The sequence below is a fragment of the Desmodus rotundus genome, chromosome Y (genome assembly GCF_022682495.2).
Source record: "Desmodus rotundus isolate HL8 chromosome Y, HLdesRot8A.1, whole genome shotgun sequence".
Taxonomy (NCBI): Eukaryota; Metazoa; Chordata; class Mammalia; order Chiroptera; family Phyllostomidae; genus Desmodus; species Desmodus rotundus.
The window spans coordinates 4651689-4664368 of record NC_092332.1 but is presented as its reverse complement, the minus strand read 5'-3'; the positions used below and the strand labels follow the sequence as shown (position 1 = coordinate 4664368).

Genomic DNA, 12680 nt, shown 5'->3' with positions numbered 1-12680 from the left:
GCTCTATTCAGAAATATCTAGTTCCCATTGCAATAATACTTTTTTGTGGCTTATTCCAGGAAATTGCCATATATAACGGGAAAGGGTTTTCTAAGGTGGGCTGCAAACTAACGTATTAATAAAAGCATTAAAATCAGGAGTGTGTCAGCAAAAATTTAAAAAAAAAAAACTTTTGTAAATGGCGATGACTTAACGATCTTTTCATGCTCTTACCCATTTCCAAAATCTGCTTCTTTCTTTCCATAATAGGTACATGTGCATGTATTTTATGTGCATACACATGCACACAAACATGCCTGCAAAACCACGTGTGCGTGCTGCATACATGTTTGTCTGCGCCGCAGCCGGAGCCCACAGCCTAACAGCTCTCAAATCTGCAACACATCAGCCGGCCACATCTTTGCCTCTTGCAACGCGACACAGCAGTAACACGAGCCCCCGACCGAGCCTCCCAGTCAAAGCAAGAGGTGTTTTCTGTCGGGAAGACCAGCTCTGCGTCACTAAAGGAGAGCCTGGCCAGGGCAGTGGACAGAGAACCAGCAGGTAAAGCATCTGTAACTTGTAAGGACCAGGCTCTGATGCGTTGCCCTGGCCACCAGCGCCCCCTTGTGGTCCAGGCGTGAGTCTGCAGCCTCAGACATGAACCTGGGCTGGGCAGTACAGGTATGCCATCCCCGCCACTGTGCCACCTGCCATGTGCCAGGTCCATGTCTCTCCCGCTACGTCCTCAGGAGAAAAGCCCCTTCCAGGTTCGGTGGATGCTCTACATGCTTTCAAGTAGAAAGGCAGGTATCACGCCTGAGGCCGTCCATCGCCCCTGCCTCCCTCGTCAGCCCCCTGGGGCTGCACTCCCCACCCTGCACTATCCAGGTAGACAGAGAGGACCCGGCCCCCAAGCTGGAAACGGGCTTCCTCAGCATCTCACAGATAACAGAAAATGTCACATCCCACCGGGACCCCGACAGAGGACAGGCGTGTTCTCTGCTCCCCGGAAACTGATGATACCTCGTCCACTTAGAAAACAAGCTGTGAGCAAAGAGTCAAGTGTGAGAGCTTCGGCAAATATTACGTTTTACAGAAATGTGTACTAGGCAACTAAAACTGACCTAAATGAGTTGAGCAGAGCAGCGAAGGGTCTCTCAAAAACAGACACCGCAGTGGACAACGTATTATGGGGGTGCAGCTGCAGCCTCCAGGGGCCGGGAGGCCCCAGTGCTCCCGTCCTCCAAAGGCACTGAGCTGCTCTGGACAATGAAACGGCTGACGCCTATTCAGCAGTGTGTGCCCAGTATCGCTGTCCACAGACTCCAGGGACACCGAGACCTCTTCCTTCCTGTCCTGCTAAAACTCTTGCCCGCTGATAAAAGCACCGGGTGCCCGCTATTTAATAAATACTCCCCACCCCACAGAAATGCAGAATACAATTCGAGACAATTTACTGCTCATATCTCGGTGCCTCTGACCATCTGCAGTCACACCGAGTGTGTTAATTGAGATGAGTTCTGCAGGCAAAGTGCCTGACACTGGCTAGGCTGCCAGATGCAGCCGGATGTGGGCGGAGGGCTCACCTGCGGGAGCAAAGACCCGCTGTGAAGTAAGTAACAACCCAGAGACAAAGCCCAGCTGCCCAGGGCGGCTCCGTCCGGCCTTCGTGCCGGGGCACGCTGCTCCCCAGGACAGGGCACGCTGATGGTCGCTGCTCACTCTCAAGCGTGCTTCCCCGTGCTGCGGCCCTACACCTCACTCAGTTCCATTCCCTACACACAGCAGTTTCGGGACCAGCCCACCTTCCATTTTCTCCTCCTCTCCCCCCAGACCTGCAAACTCAAAGGCATCGAAGCAGGAACTGGTTTTATTGTCCCAGCTGGTAAGAACTCAGGAAATCAGGCCCCCCCCCAAAAAAGGAACAACAGTGGGAATTGGGGGTTCTGCTAGGGTCACGTTCCAATCCGTGTTTCTAATAGGTTCCAAGGGACTGCAACATACAGAGTCTGTGTGTTTCTGTCTGTCTGGATCGTGTGCCGTGTATGTGTGTGGGTGTGCATGGGAGGACGATTTCTGACTCTCTGGATGACGGAAATCACACGCACCAGGGGGCCATCCCTTGCGAGCCACTTTGGAGTCGGGGGACACGGGATACCCCGCGTGTTCTGACGCGGTCCCCGTGCGGCTCAGGCGCCATCGGAAAGCACGAGCCCCCGTCTGACTGGCATGGGGTCTTGTTAGGCACACACTTGCCACGATAAGATCCCACGCCAGCAACGTGGATGGCACCTGACCATCCTTACATCCCAGTGTCCAGCACGCAGACAACATTCACCACCTGGACGGGCAGACGCCCGCGATGCTGAAGGAGAGAGCTGCTCCCACAAGTTCGACCCCAAGGCTGTGTCTTGCAGACCCGAGTCTGGGACCCGGACTCAGTCACTTCTTTACGGCGGGGGCTCCACGTAAGCTGTTGTCTCGGCGCCAGCCCCAACCGTGCTCTCCTCCGTGATTCTGATGCCACGTGGGGAAAGCAATGCCTTCAGAAAACCAGGTGACTGTCACTTCCCTCCCACTCACGATATCCCCTGCCCTGACGGGGGGCAACATTTTTAGTTCTACACGTGGGTATTAAAGTTTTGTGAGCAAGAACGTTTCCACCGTGTGCAGGAGAGAACACACGGTCCATTCCCCACGTCTCCAGGACGCAGAGCCAACCATCTTGGGCTCATGGCCCGTCCCCTTTTCCTCAAGGGCATTCTGACGGGAAGTACACTTGGGCGTTTGAGACGCACTAATCCAAGCTCTCCTGAAACCCAAGTGTTCCATCAGAAAGGCAGGCCTTGGGCAGAGGTGGGGCCCGGCGAGGAAGCCTCTGTCTCGGATAAAACCTTCCAGGAAATCCAGATGGCCAGCCAGCAATGGCAACCCGCTGTGTGGGGCCTCCCCTGCCCAACGGCTTGCCCACTTGTCCGCCCGCGTGTCCACCCACTTGGCTGTGAAGACGAAAAGCCACTCCTGAGGTTCTCTTTGGCTTCACATGCCCCCCCCACCAATGAGATTTTCATCGCCGGGAAAAAACGGTGAGCTGGAGCACCCACCAGGCCTGGAAGGACCCATCCTACTCCTCCTAACCCAGAAAGGCGTCTCGAACCCTGGGCCCAGGGATGGGGCCCTCGGCCTGTATATTTGCTGACCCCCTCGGTCTAAAAGGCAAGCCATGTGTTTAAAAAAAAAAAAACCAAGCACATAATTGCTCATTTTCATAAGCACTCTGAACAGGATGCTAGGGAAGGGAGACGGAAGAGACTATTTACACGCAGTGGTGGGTAAAATGAGTTTTTAAAGCTACACTGTTGAACTCTGCTGGCCTCTTTTTCGCCACTAGAGGGAGCACCGGTGCCGCGAGGCGGCCTGTGTGGGGAGCTAGCGGAGCTCCGCGGCCTGTCACTGGAAGTCGTCACCATCAGAAGGTACCACCAGACCCGCGTCCCCTGGAAAAGTGTTACTTTGTGCGGCAGACGTTCCTTCAGCTCAGCCATGAAGCTGAGGTACGCGGTGTCCATGAGGTATGATCTGTCGCTGATAAAAACGTAGGTTAGGGCCCCGGTCGCAAGCAGTATTGGAATCTGGGTTCACATTAAATCTGGCGCCTGTATCTACACACTCTGCTTCTGAGCCACTTCACTTTTGTTTGTTTGTTTTTGTTAATGTGTGTTTGAATGCCCAGAAATCTAGCTTTGGACATAGAAGGTTTTCACGTGATCCAATCTTTCCAAGTCCATTCCTCCCCGCACCCCACCACGAGATGCAACTTACGTACCATAACACTCACTGATCGGTGGGCCGTGTGCCGTCTGGGGAGCCCTGGCAAGTGTATAGAGTGCAGTGTTCACGCCCCCAGTCACAGCCGACTGCAATTCCGGTGCCCGGAACATTCTCCCCGGCCCTCACTGTGTCCCTGCCTAAAACTCTTCTAAACGATGCAACGTCCTCACCTGCAAGGGTGGCCAGCGCGATGCAGGTGATGCCAAGGACCTAAATTCTCTGCCACGGAAGTGACAGGGGTGGGGAATCACCCCGTGTCAACAAATCACAGGGTGACTTTATTGACAGCTTTCGCAACTTGAATTTTGGGAGGCAAAGTCAGCCGAAAGGGAGGGAGGGAGGAGGGAGGAGGAAGGGAAAGAGGGAGGAGGGAGGAGGAAGGGAAGGAGGGAGGAGGGATAGAGGAAGGAAGGGGAGGAGACTGGAGGGGAGCAAAGCCAGCCGGCGAATTTTTAAAAATTTAATCTTTAATGTAGTTTTCACGTTCAGCATGTACATTTACAGAAGTCGCCACGCTGTGGTCCACATCCATGTTCCTTGTCCTTTTTGCTCCACCCCCACCCCCACCCACCTGCCGCCCACCTGATTTCTTGAGCCTTCCGACCACCCAGCGCCGCAGCCACGTACGCTGCTGCTGGGGACTGGATGCTGCGTCCCCTCCAAATTCGCCTGTTCAGACCTAATGCACAACAGGATGCCACCAGGCAGGAAGGTGTTTGGGACGTTGAGGATGGAGCCCCCATCCGTTCCAGGAGGGCTCTTATAAAAGACACCTCACAGAGCTTGCTCCCCTCAGTTCTCCAGCACGTGAGGGCAAAGCAGGAAGACGGCCATGGGCAAAGCAAGGGATAGGTCCCGCCAGGAACCGAACTGCCTGCTGCCTTGACCTTGGCCTTCCAAACTCCAGAAGCGTGAGAAATCAAAGCCTGCTGTTTAAGCACCAAATCTAGGGCCATTCGTTGGTGTCATTTTCCCTAACGAGAGAGGACAGCTCCTTCCAGGGAGCTGCTGTCTGTGCCTCATTGGACTTTGCAGGCTCCCTGGTCCCCAGCAAAATCACACACCCATAACCAATGCAACAATATGCCAATGGCACCTAAGAAACTGTCTCCCGAGAAGGCGGTTCTTCTGACTTAGCGGTTCTTCCAACTCAGCGCTCCCGGACACGGAGGGGCCGCCGAGCTAACCTTGGAGGGCACCTGTGCCAAGGCTCAAAGCTCTGGGCAAGGACGTGTCCCCCAAGAGGCATGGGCGGCCCCATCTCCACGCCGCCGTTCCCGTCTTCCAGTTCAACATCACGCACCCACACGCCACTGGCAGACGCTAATTAGGTGTGTCTGCCCACGAAGGGCCATTTGAAGTAACTCAATCTCTCCACAAAGCAATGACCCTATAAAAGTATGAAGTGGTTACTGGGAAGCCCTTCCCCCTTGTCAGTCAGTTTCCATCAGTGGTGACAGGACCTCTATTTATTTTGACACATTCGCACCCCAAATGTTCAAATGCAGTCAGGTGGCTCGCCGAAGGAAAAACTTACAAAATGTCCTCGGGGGAGGATTCGAACAGCATCGCTATGAATTAACCGAAAAATCATTGGCTTCGGCTGTCTTCCTTTTTAAATTTTATTTTCATCCCCACCTGAGGATATTATTTTTAACTGATCTTTAGAGAGAGAGGAAGGGAATGCTGTGTCTCCCCCTAAATTCACCAGGACAGGGAGGGGGAGACAGACAGACAGACAGACAGACAGACAGACGTGGGTGTGAGAAAAACCAGTCTGTTGCCTCCTGTACGTGCCCGGACTGGAGATTGAACCTGCACCGCGGGTGTGTGCCCTGGCTGGGGATCGAACCAGCAGCCTTTTGGTGCGTGGGAGAATGCTCTAACCAACTGAGCCCCCCACCCAGGGCAGGTGTCTTCCTTTCCGTCACAACTGCAGGTAACCCCAAATGCTGAAACTCGCACAGCTCAGGTTACTGTCGGAGTACTGCCACTCAGGTGAACCACATTTGGAAAAGAACTCTGTATCCAATAGACTCCAGATATTTATTGCACATGAAAGTTAACCTGATATGCTCTACTATTACATGTCTATGGCATGTGTATCTGTGTGATGTGTATGTATACATATAAACATACATGTGTGTGCACATGGGTATAAATGTTAAATGGGTATTTGCTTTGAAGACTTTATTTATTTACTTTCAGAGAGAGGAGAAGGGAGGGAGAAAGAGAGGGAGAGAAACAGCCATGTGTGGTTGCCTCTCTCACGCCCCCTACTGGGGACCTGGCCCGCAACCCAGGCCTGTGCCCTGACTGGGAATCGAACCGCTGACAGTTTGGTTCCCAGGCTGGTGCTCAATCCACTGAGCCACACCAGCCAGGGCAGGATGTGCAATTTCTAAATGGGAATTCAAGTCCTGCCTTCTCTCCCAGGGAATCAAAAATCATCACAGCTCAAAGGGGCCTCAAGAATCATTTCTCCCAAATGCCTTATTTGATGGATGAAAATAGGGAAGTCCGCGTGCATGCAGCGTTGGTACCCGCGTGCCCGGTCGCTCAGCCTGGCTGGGGGTCCCCGTCCTGCATTCCCGGGAAGCGCAAGCTGGAATCCCTTGCCTCTGCATTGCTGGCACAGCAGACACGTGATGAGCAAGTTAATGAGAGAACGGGCTGAGCCGGCAGCTTGCAGCAGGTCTACATGCGGGCCAGGCTCATCTGTAGCACCTGTCACGTCGCGCGGGGTGGGGGATGACTTCGCAGGAACCCACCGGTTCAAGACCAACCCTACTGCACATAAGGGCCACTCCACACATCAGCCGCCCTGTGAATCCAGTCCCAAACGCCAGCCTGCCTGTTGCAAAATGAGCCTGGCACCTGCAGGGGAGGCCCAAGGCACTCGTGTCAAAAGGCTGTGAACTTCAAGGCATTAACTCAAAGCATTCTGCAAACACTATTTCAAGGGGGGAAAAACGGAATTAACTCAAAGATCTCTGCCTCCGAGTCTCCTACAAATGCCCCAACTGCCCAACTCCTGGGGGCAAAGCGAGCTAAAAAACCCAGCCATGCAGGGACTGGGGGAAAGACCGGTTAGAAAGGATGCACAGAAAGCAACGGCCCGGGTTTCGACTGCTTCCCCACCTGGATCTTCTTCCACCGTCATGCAGGGAAGAGGTAAAGACTTCCAGGCGGTGAGAGCCAGGGAAATGCATTGTGACGGCTGCATGGAATATTAGCGTCTCCCCCCCCCCCCCCATTCAGGGGTGGACTCTGGGAGAGGGGGCAGTCCCTGCTAAGAAAGCAGCAGCTGGGGCACACTCACTGGGGGGGTGTCTCTCACTGCAGCTGGGCCGCAGCGGCCCATGTAAAACCGCTGTTGTGTGCATGTGGTTCATGCTACCTCTGCAGATACTTTTCCTTAAGGGGTATGTGTGTGTGTGTGTGTGTGTGTGAGCATGCATCCCTGTGTGTGTGTGAGAGAGAGATCACAAAGTGTAGAATGTTTTCCCTATGCGTGACAAAAGCATAGAGCTGCCCCTCTTTCTACCACCCACGAAGTAGTTTTCTGCAACACAATCGTAAAAAAAACAAAACAAAAAAATGTCTACGATATGCCCTCAAAGGCCCTGCTCTGCAAAGGAAAGAGAAGTATGCCGGCCAGCCATCAAATCTGTCCCCAAGCTTGTTATTTTTTGTGACACGTGAAAATACTGGGGTTTTTCTCACACACTCAATCGGTCCGTGTTCCAACCGTGTGGAACACCGCCGGCCGGCCGTCCAATTATCAGTGCTGCCCGGTGGATGGGTGAAGCTGTTCCTTCTGCCCTTTCACCTGGCATGACCAGTAAGCATGCATTTCCCAACGACTCCTACCCGTGCGAGCCCGCACATGCCGAGCCCGTGTCTGCACGCATGTGCACACGGGACTATGCAGCAATTTCCCTGTCACACGGCACCCTCTGTCCGCACACAGCAAAGCACCCGTGAGCAGACACATTTCCATCGCAGAGAAACAGAGCCGAACGTAATAACAATGTTTCTTTTATCAGACTACAAAAGGCAATAAAAAACAAACAAACAAACAAAACCCCAGAAAATGACGGCACACGTACAGCAAATTTAGCCTCTACATGGTCAGCACACCAAGGAGAGCGGAGCCGAAGCACCAGAAACTACTCGGCACCAGAGTCCATCTTCCCCACTGACATTCCGCACCGCAGCGAGCCGGCCGCCTGTGAATCTAGCCTCAGAGCATTTTCTTCATGACCGAACATGCACACCTCGCTTCATTTTTTTTTTCTCCCCAATTCGATGCAGCTGACTCACCATGTCCTTTCAATATCCACATTCAACGCCTCAGTAGTAAGAACGCTGATTTCTCCGGGCCATGCAAAAGCAAAAGGCAGAAAGCAAGGGAGAGCGGGTCCTCTCGCGTGGCTGGCATCCTGAGCCAGCCTCCTGGGCCGACCACCAGCCCTCTGCAGGGAAGGAGGGTCTGCACACCTCACAGGAGCCGCCCCCCACCCCAGCACAAGCGGTGCTCAGAAGCACTGCCTTCTCGTCCCAAGGCCAAAGCCAAGCTGCTGCAGCTGCCAAACTGCATGTATCTGCAGGCACACAGGCAGCTCGGACGCGCGTGCGCGCACCGCCGCACGCCGAGCGCGCGTGCCCGGACCCTGCACCCCGATGCGCACGATCTTTCATCTTCAGGCGGAACAATAGCGCGGAGACAGTGTGCAGATGTCCCCGGGCCTCCCCGTCCTCACTGCGAGCTGACAGCCCGCTCCAGCAGACGGGAGAACAAAAGAGGCATTGCAAGCCCAGGCGGCAGGCACCGGGGCGCGTCCTGGACATGCTGTCCGGAGGACACGGGGCTGTCTTACCGGGCTCTCTGCGCGCTGCACCGGGCACATGCAGCTTGCTCCAGGGACCCGCAGCCCCTGTCGGCCGCTGCCCTTGTGGGTCACTGCTTGCAGCAGCAGGGAGTCTCGAAGCCACGCTCCCTGCGGCTGGCCTGTCCGTGCCTGCTGCCTGGTGACAGGCAGGTTCACGCAGGCTCCGACAGCGCGCTGCTCCGTGACTCAGCCGCCCTTGGATTTCATGTTACTTCCCGGCCAACTCCTGACCTCTGGGGACGCTCCCAAGGCTCCTGCGCTCCAACCCTGGGGGGCTTGGAGCCCTTTTACACCCACCCCACCCCCCAAGGCTTAAGTGCCCTCCTTTTTCGTGTTCAAGGCTTTCTCTATTCACTACGGGGAATAATCACGTAACGTCTGTCATCCACGGCTCAACTCTGCAACCCTAACAAAAAGTGCGATGGGGTAAGGAAGTTTAAAGAGACACGTTCAGAAGCGCGTTTCACATCCATGCGTATGTATGCAAGTCTCCGGCTTATTACGCACTCATTAGGAATGTAGCCTAGCAAACAAGGAAGAAAGTGTCTGCAGAAGTTTCACTGTGGGCCAGGCATTCAGCGGAGCAGACAAAGGAGCCGTAGGCTGACCCCGACCCACGCACTCTGTCCCCCTCACAATGATCTGTATTGAGAAGCCCCTGAGCGCTGCCCCCAACCCCCATGCAGCTGAGAGTTCCGTGTCCCCGCTCTGCCCCGGAAGTGCCGCTCCCCCCGGGGTCCCTCCCAGCCCCTTCCCACTGGAGACCCCCACCCACCCCACACCCGGAGTCCTGCACTTAACCTTCGGGGTGGACTTCCTCTTTTCTACCTGCTTCTTGGAACCTGTTCCCCAGTCACAGCAATTATTTCTGACCCTTGCTCATTCGCCCCAATACTACACACTACACTTCGCCGCACACAGGGGTGGCACCAGGCGCCAGCAGGGCAGAGCAGGAGGACACGAGATGTCACCACACTGCTCAGGACGGCGCACGGTGTAACACCTACAAATTGCTGAGGTGTGCAGTGTTCCACTTACTGTTTGGGGGCCGCGGCCGACCTCAGGTAACTGAACCCATGGTAAGGGTGGGGGGCACTACTGCACCGTGAAATTCACCCTCTGAAAGAGTACAATTCAACACTACAATTCTGAGCTGGGGGAAGGGACACAGGGAGCAGGGCCATTCAGAGCTGTTTCGTACAGCAACAGCTGTGCAGCTAACCTCTGGCACAGTCATTTAACATATCTATACCCTTTAACTGGTTTCATGGATATGTTAAATACCTGTGGCCCTGCTTTGAGCCAGGGAGATGGGAGTGACTTCCACCCAAGACGGGTCTGGGAAGCAACTCCCCCTGGTTACAGGGCCTGCGTGAGAGCTTGGAGATGATTGGCTCCACGCCATGGGGCCACACCTGCCCAGACTTACTATGGCAGCCCAGTGAAGCTGGAAGAATACAGGGATGCTGGCAGGTGTAACTGACTGTAGGAGGAGTCGGAAATGGGGCTGCAAAGGAAGATGGGCACTGGGATTTAAACCTAGGCCCAGCAGCCATAGAAAGAGTAGACCACACGGCTCCGAAGTGAATAGAGAGTAGACCACGCGGCTCTTAAGTAAATAGGGGGCCACACGGTTCTGGAGTGAACAGGAGAACCACGAGGTTCTGAGGGGAAAGGAAGAGGACCACGCGGTTCTGAAATGGGGAAAAGGGCCACACGGTTCTGAAGGAGAGTAGAGAGGACCATGTGGTTTTGGAGTGCTTCTTTTTGCTACGCGTCTTAGGCAGCAGGAGAGACTTTGCCAGGAAGAAAAGGGGAGAAAGGGCTCTTGCTGGTGGGCCATGAGAAGGTGCCACATGGCTTTGGATTAACTGGAGATTGCAGCAGCCACACAGCTGATGGTGCCAGGAGCCTGAATCACGGACTTCTACTTCTTTTCCTGAGACACGGTACCCCGGACTGGGCACAGGGAGAGGGAAGGGCTATGCATCTGTGGGTATTCTAGAGGACTTCAGTATCTTATTGAAGACATTAAGTCATTACTCTAAGTCTGTGTAACTTTTAAATAAACAATTCCTTTCCTTTTCACCAGTCTCTGGCATTGAGAGACATCTTTCCTCTGGTGGCGGGCATTGCGGACCTAGCAGGTGGGTGTGGGGGGGAAGAACCTCTAGAGACAGAAATGGGGGGATCCTTTCTGTAATAATTTATCGTGAACCCCCCCCCCCTTGCTCTGTAACACTATATGCACAGCTTATACAACCATCACGGCTATGGAATTCCAGAACACTGTCCTGCCCGCGGGCTGTCACGCCCTGCCCCCCATCCCTTAGTTCCTGGTAACCGCTCATCTAACTTCAGTCCATCTGGATTCGCCCGCTCCGGGTGTTAGGAACGTGTCAGATGCAGCAACACATAGCTCCGTTTATCTTTCATTACGTTGCTAATAGTGCCTCAGTATAAAATACCTACTTCGTTATTTCTACACTCCTTAGAGGATCCAACACAAAGCAACCTGTAAGTTACAGGAGAGAGAAACGATGTCTACACTACTTTGACACAATGGCGGGTTGCAGGGAGCCCGGACGCCCCCCGTCCGAGGCCGAGGCTGCCAGGGTCGTGGGGGCAGGGGGGTTGGACTGTCCACATCGTTCAATACCGCTGCTGGTTGAAGTCAAACATTTAAAACAATACGTAAACGAAGGGAGGGGCGCCTCGGGGTCGCTGAGAGTGAACTGTGACTCTGAGCCCCAGGCACTGCCAAGGGGTTTCTCCTGGGTCGAGCTGCCTGGGCTCCTGTTGCCACCACATGATGCATCGCTCGTCTTTTGACGAACAGCACGTGGCTCTGTCGGCCTGTCACCCCGACGTCCTGTCTCTTGTCTAGAGCCAGAGCTTGGTTTACACGGGACAGCCTGGCCTTCCTCTGTCGTCCCACCAGGGACGACGACGTTATCGCCACGGACAAGGAAACACACCCTCTACACACACACACACACACACACACACACACGTACACACACACGGTGTGGTCATGCACTTCACCAAAAACATCAAAACTGCAAGGCGCGCAGGCTGCAAGCGCTGTGTGTGAGGAAACCTCAAGGCTACGCTACTTCTCAGGCACCTGCTCTGTGTCTCTGCCTGCACCTCCTGCACCGCCTGCACCTCCCTCTCCTCCCAGTCCCGGGGCTGCTGCAGGTGGTGGGGAGCTCTGTCGTGGGCAGGGGCAGGAAACAAGGCTGCAGGGGGCGGGGGGGGGAGCTCTAAAAAAGGTGCCGACGTAAAAAGTGCTCCTGACTGTCCCGCGCCCCTTCATGAATTCTGGGGTACGTGTAGGTTTTCACACACTGAGAAATAGGCGCATGCATTTATGACTGCTTCGGAGAAAGGGGTGGCTCAGAACCAGTCTCCTTTTTCACTTCCAGTGTGTGGGCTTTCAGACAACTGACGAGGTGAATCCGTCGGTGAGAGGAGCTACACAAAACCGACCCCCCCTCAACACGGAGCGTGCGGGGAAGGGATTCTGAGGGCCAGCCTCGGGCGGCAAGAGCGCATTACTACGCACACTCTAACGACAGGCACAGGGCACCGTTGCGAGTTCAGCGTGGAAAGAAACCCAGTTCAGGGGTGACCGCTGAACGGACACCAAGTTTCCCACCGGGATGGCAAAGACGTTCTGGGACTCCATAGTGGCAATGGCTGTGCACCGCCACGAAGAATGTGGCTGAGCTACACACGTCCATTCCATTGGTAAATTTTACACGATGTGGATCCGACCACAATGTAAAAATAAATAATAAAATTTTTTTAACAGCCCACTTCAAAAAAAGCCAGTAACGGCGAGTAAGTTAAAAATTAAAGCAAGTCTTGGGGAGCAAAGTGGGGGTGTCTGAAATAGCACGGACGATAAAGTTTAAAAAAAAAAATTAAAAGCAAGTCATCAACATAACCTTACAGACAAAGACGGTA

The 12680-nt window shown here is 54.3% G+C and overlaps 1 protein-coding gene across 6 annotated transcripts in view; it reads right to left on the bottom strand.

The window, feature by feature from the left end:
• Window positions 1-12680, bottom strand: part of LOC139440239 (protein Shroom2-like) — a 98388-nt gene that overhangs the window by 14002 nt on the left and 71706 nt on the right. The window lies entirely within an intron of this gene.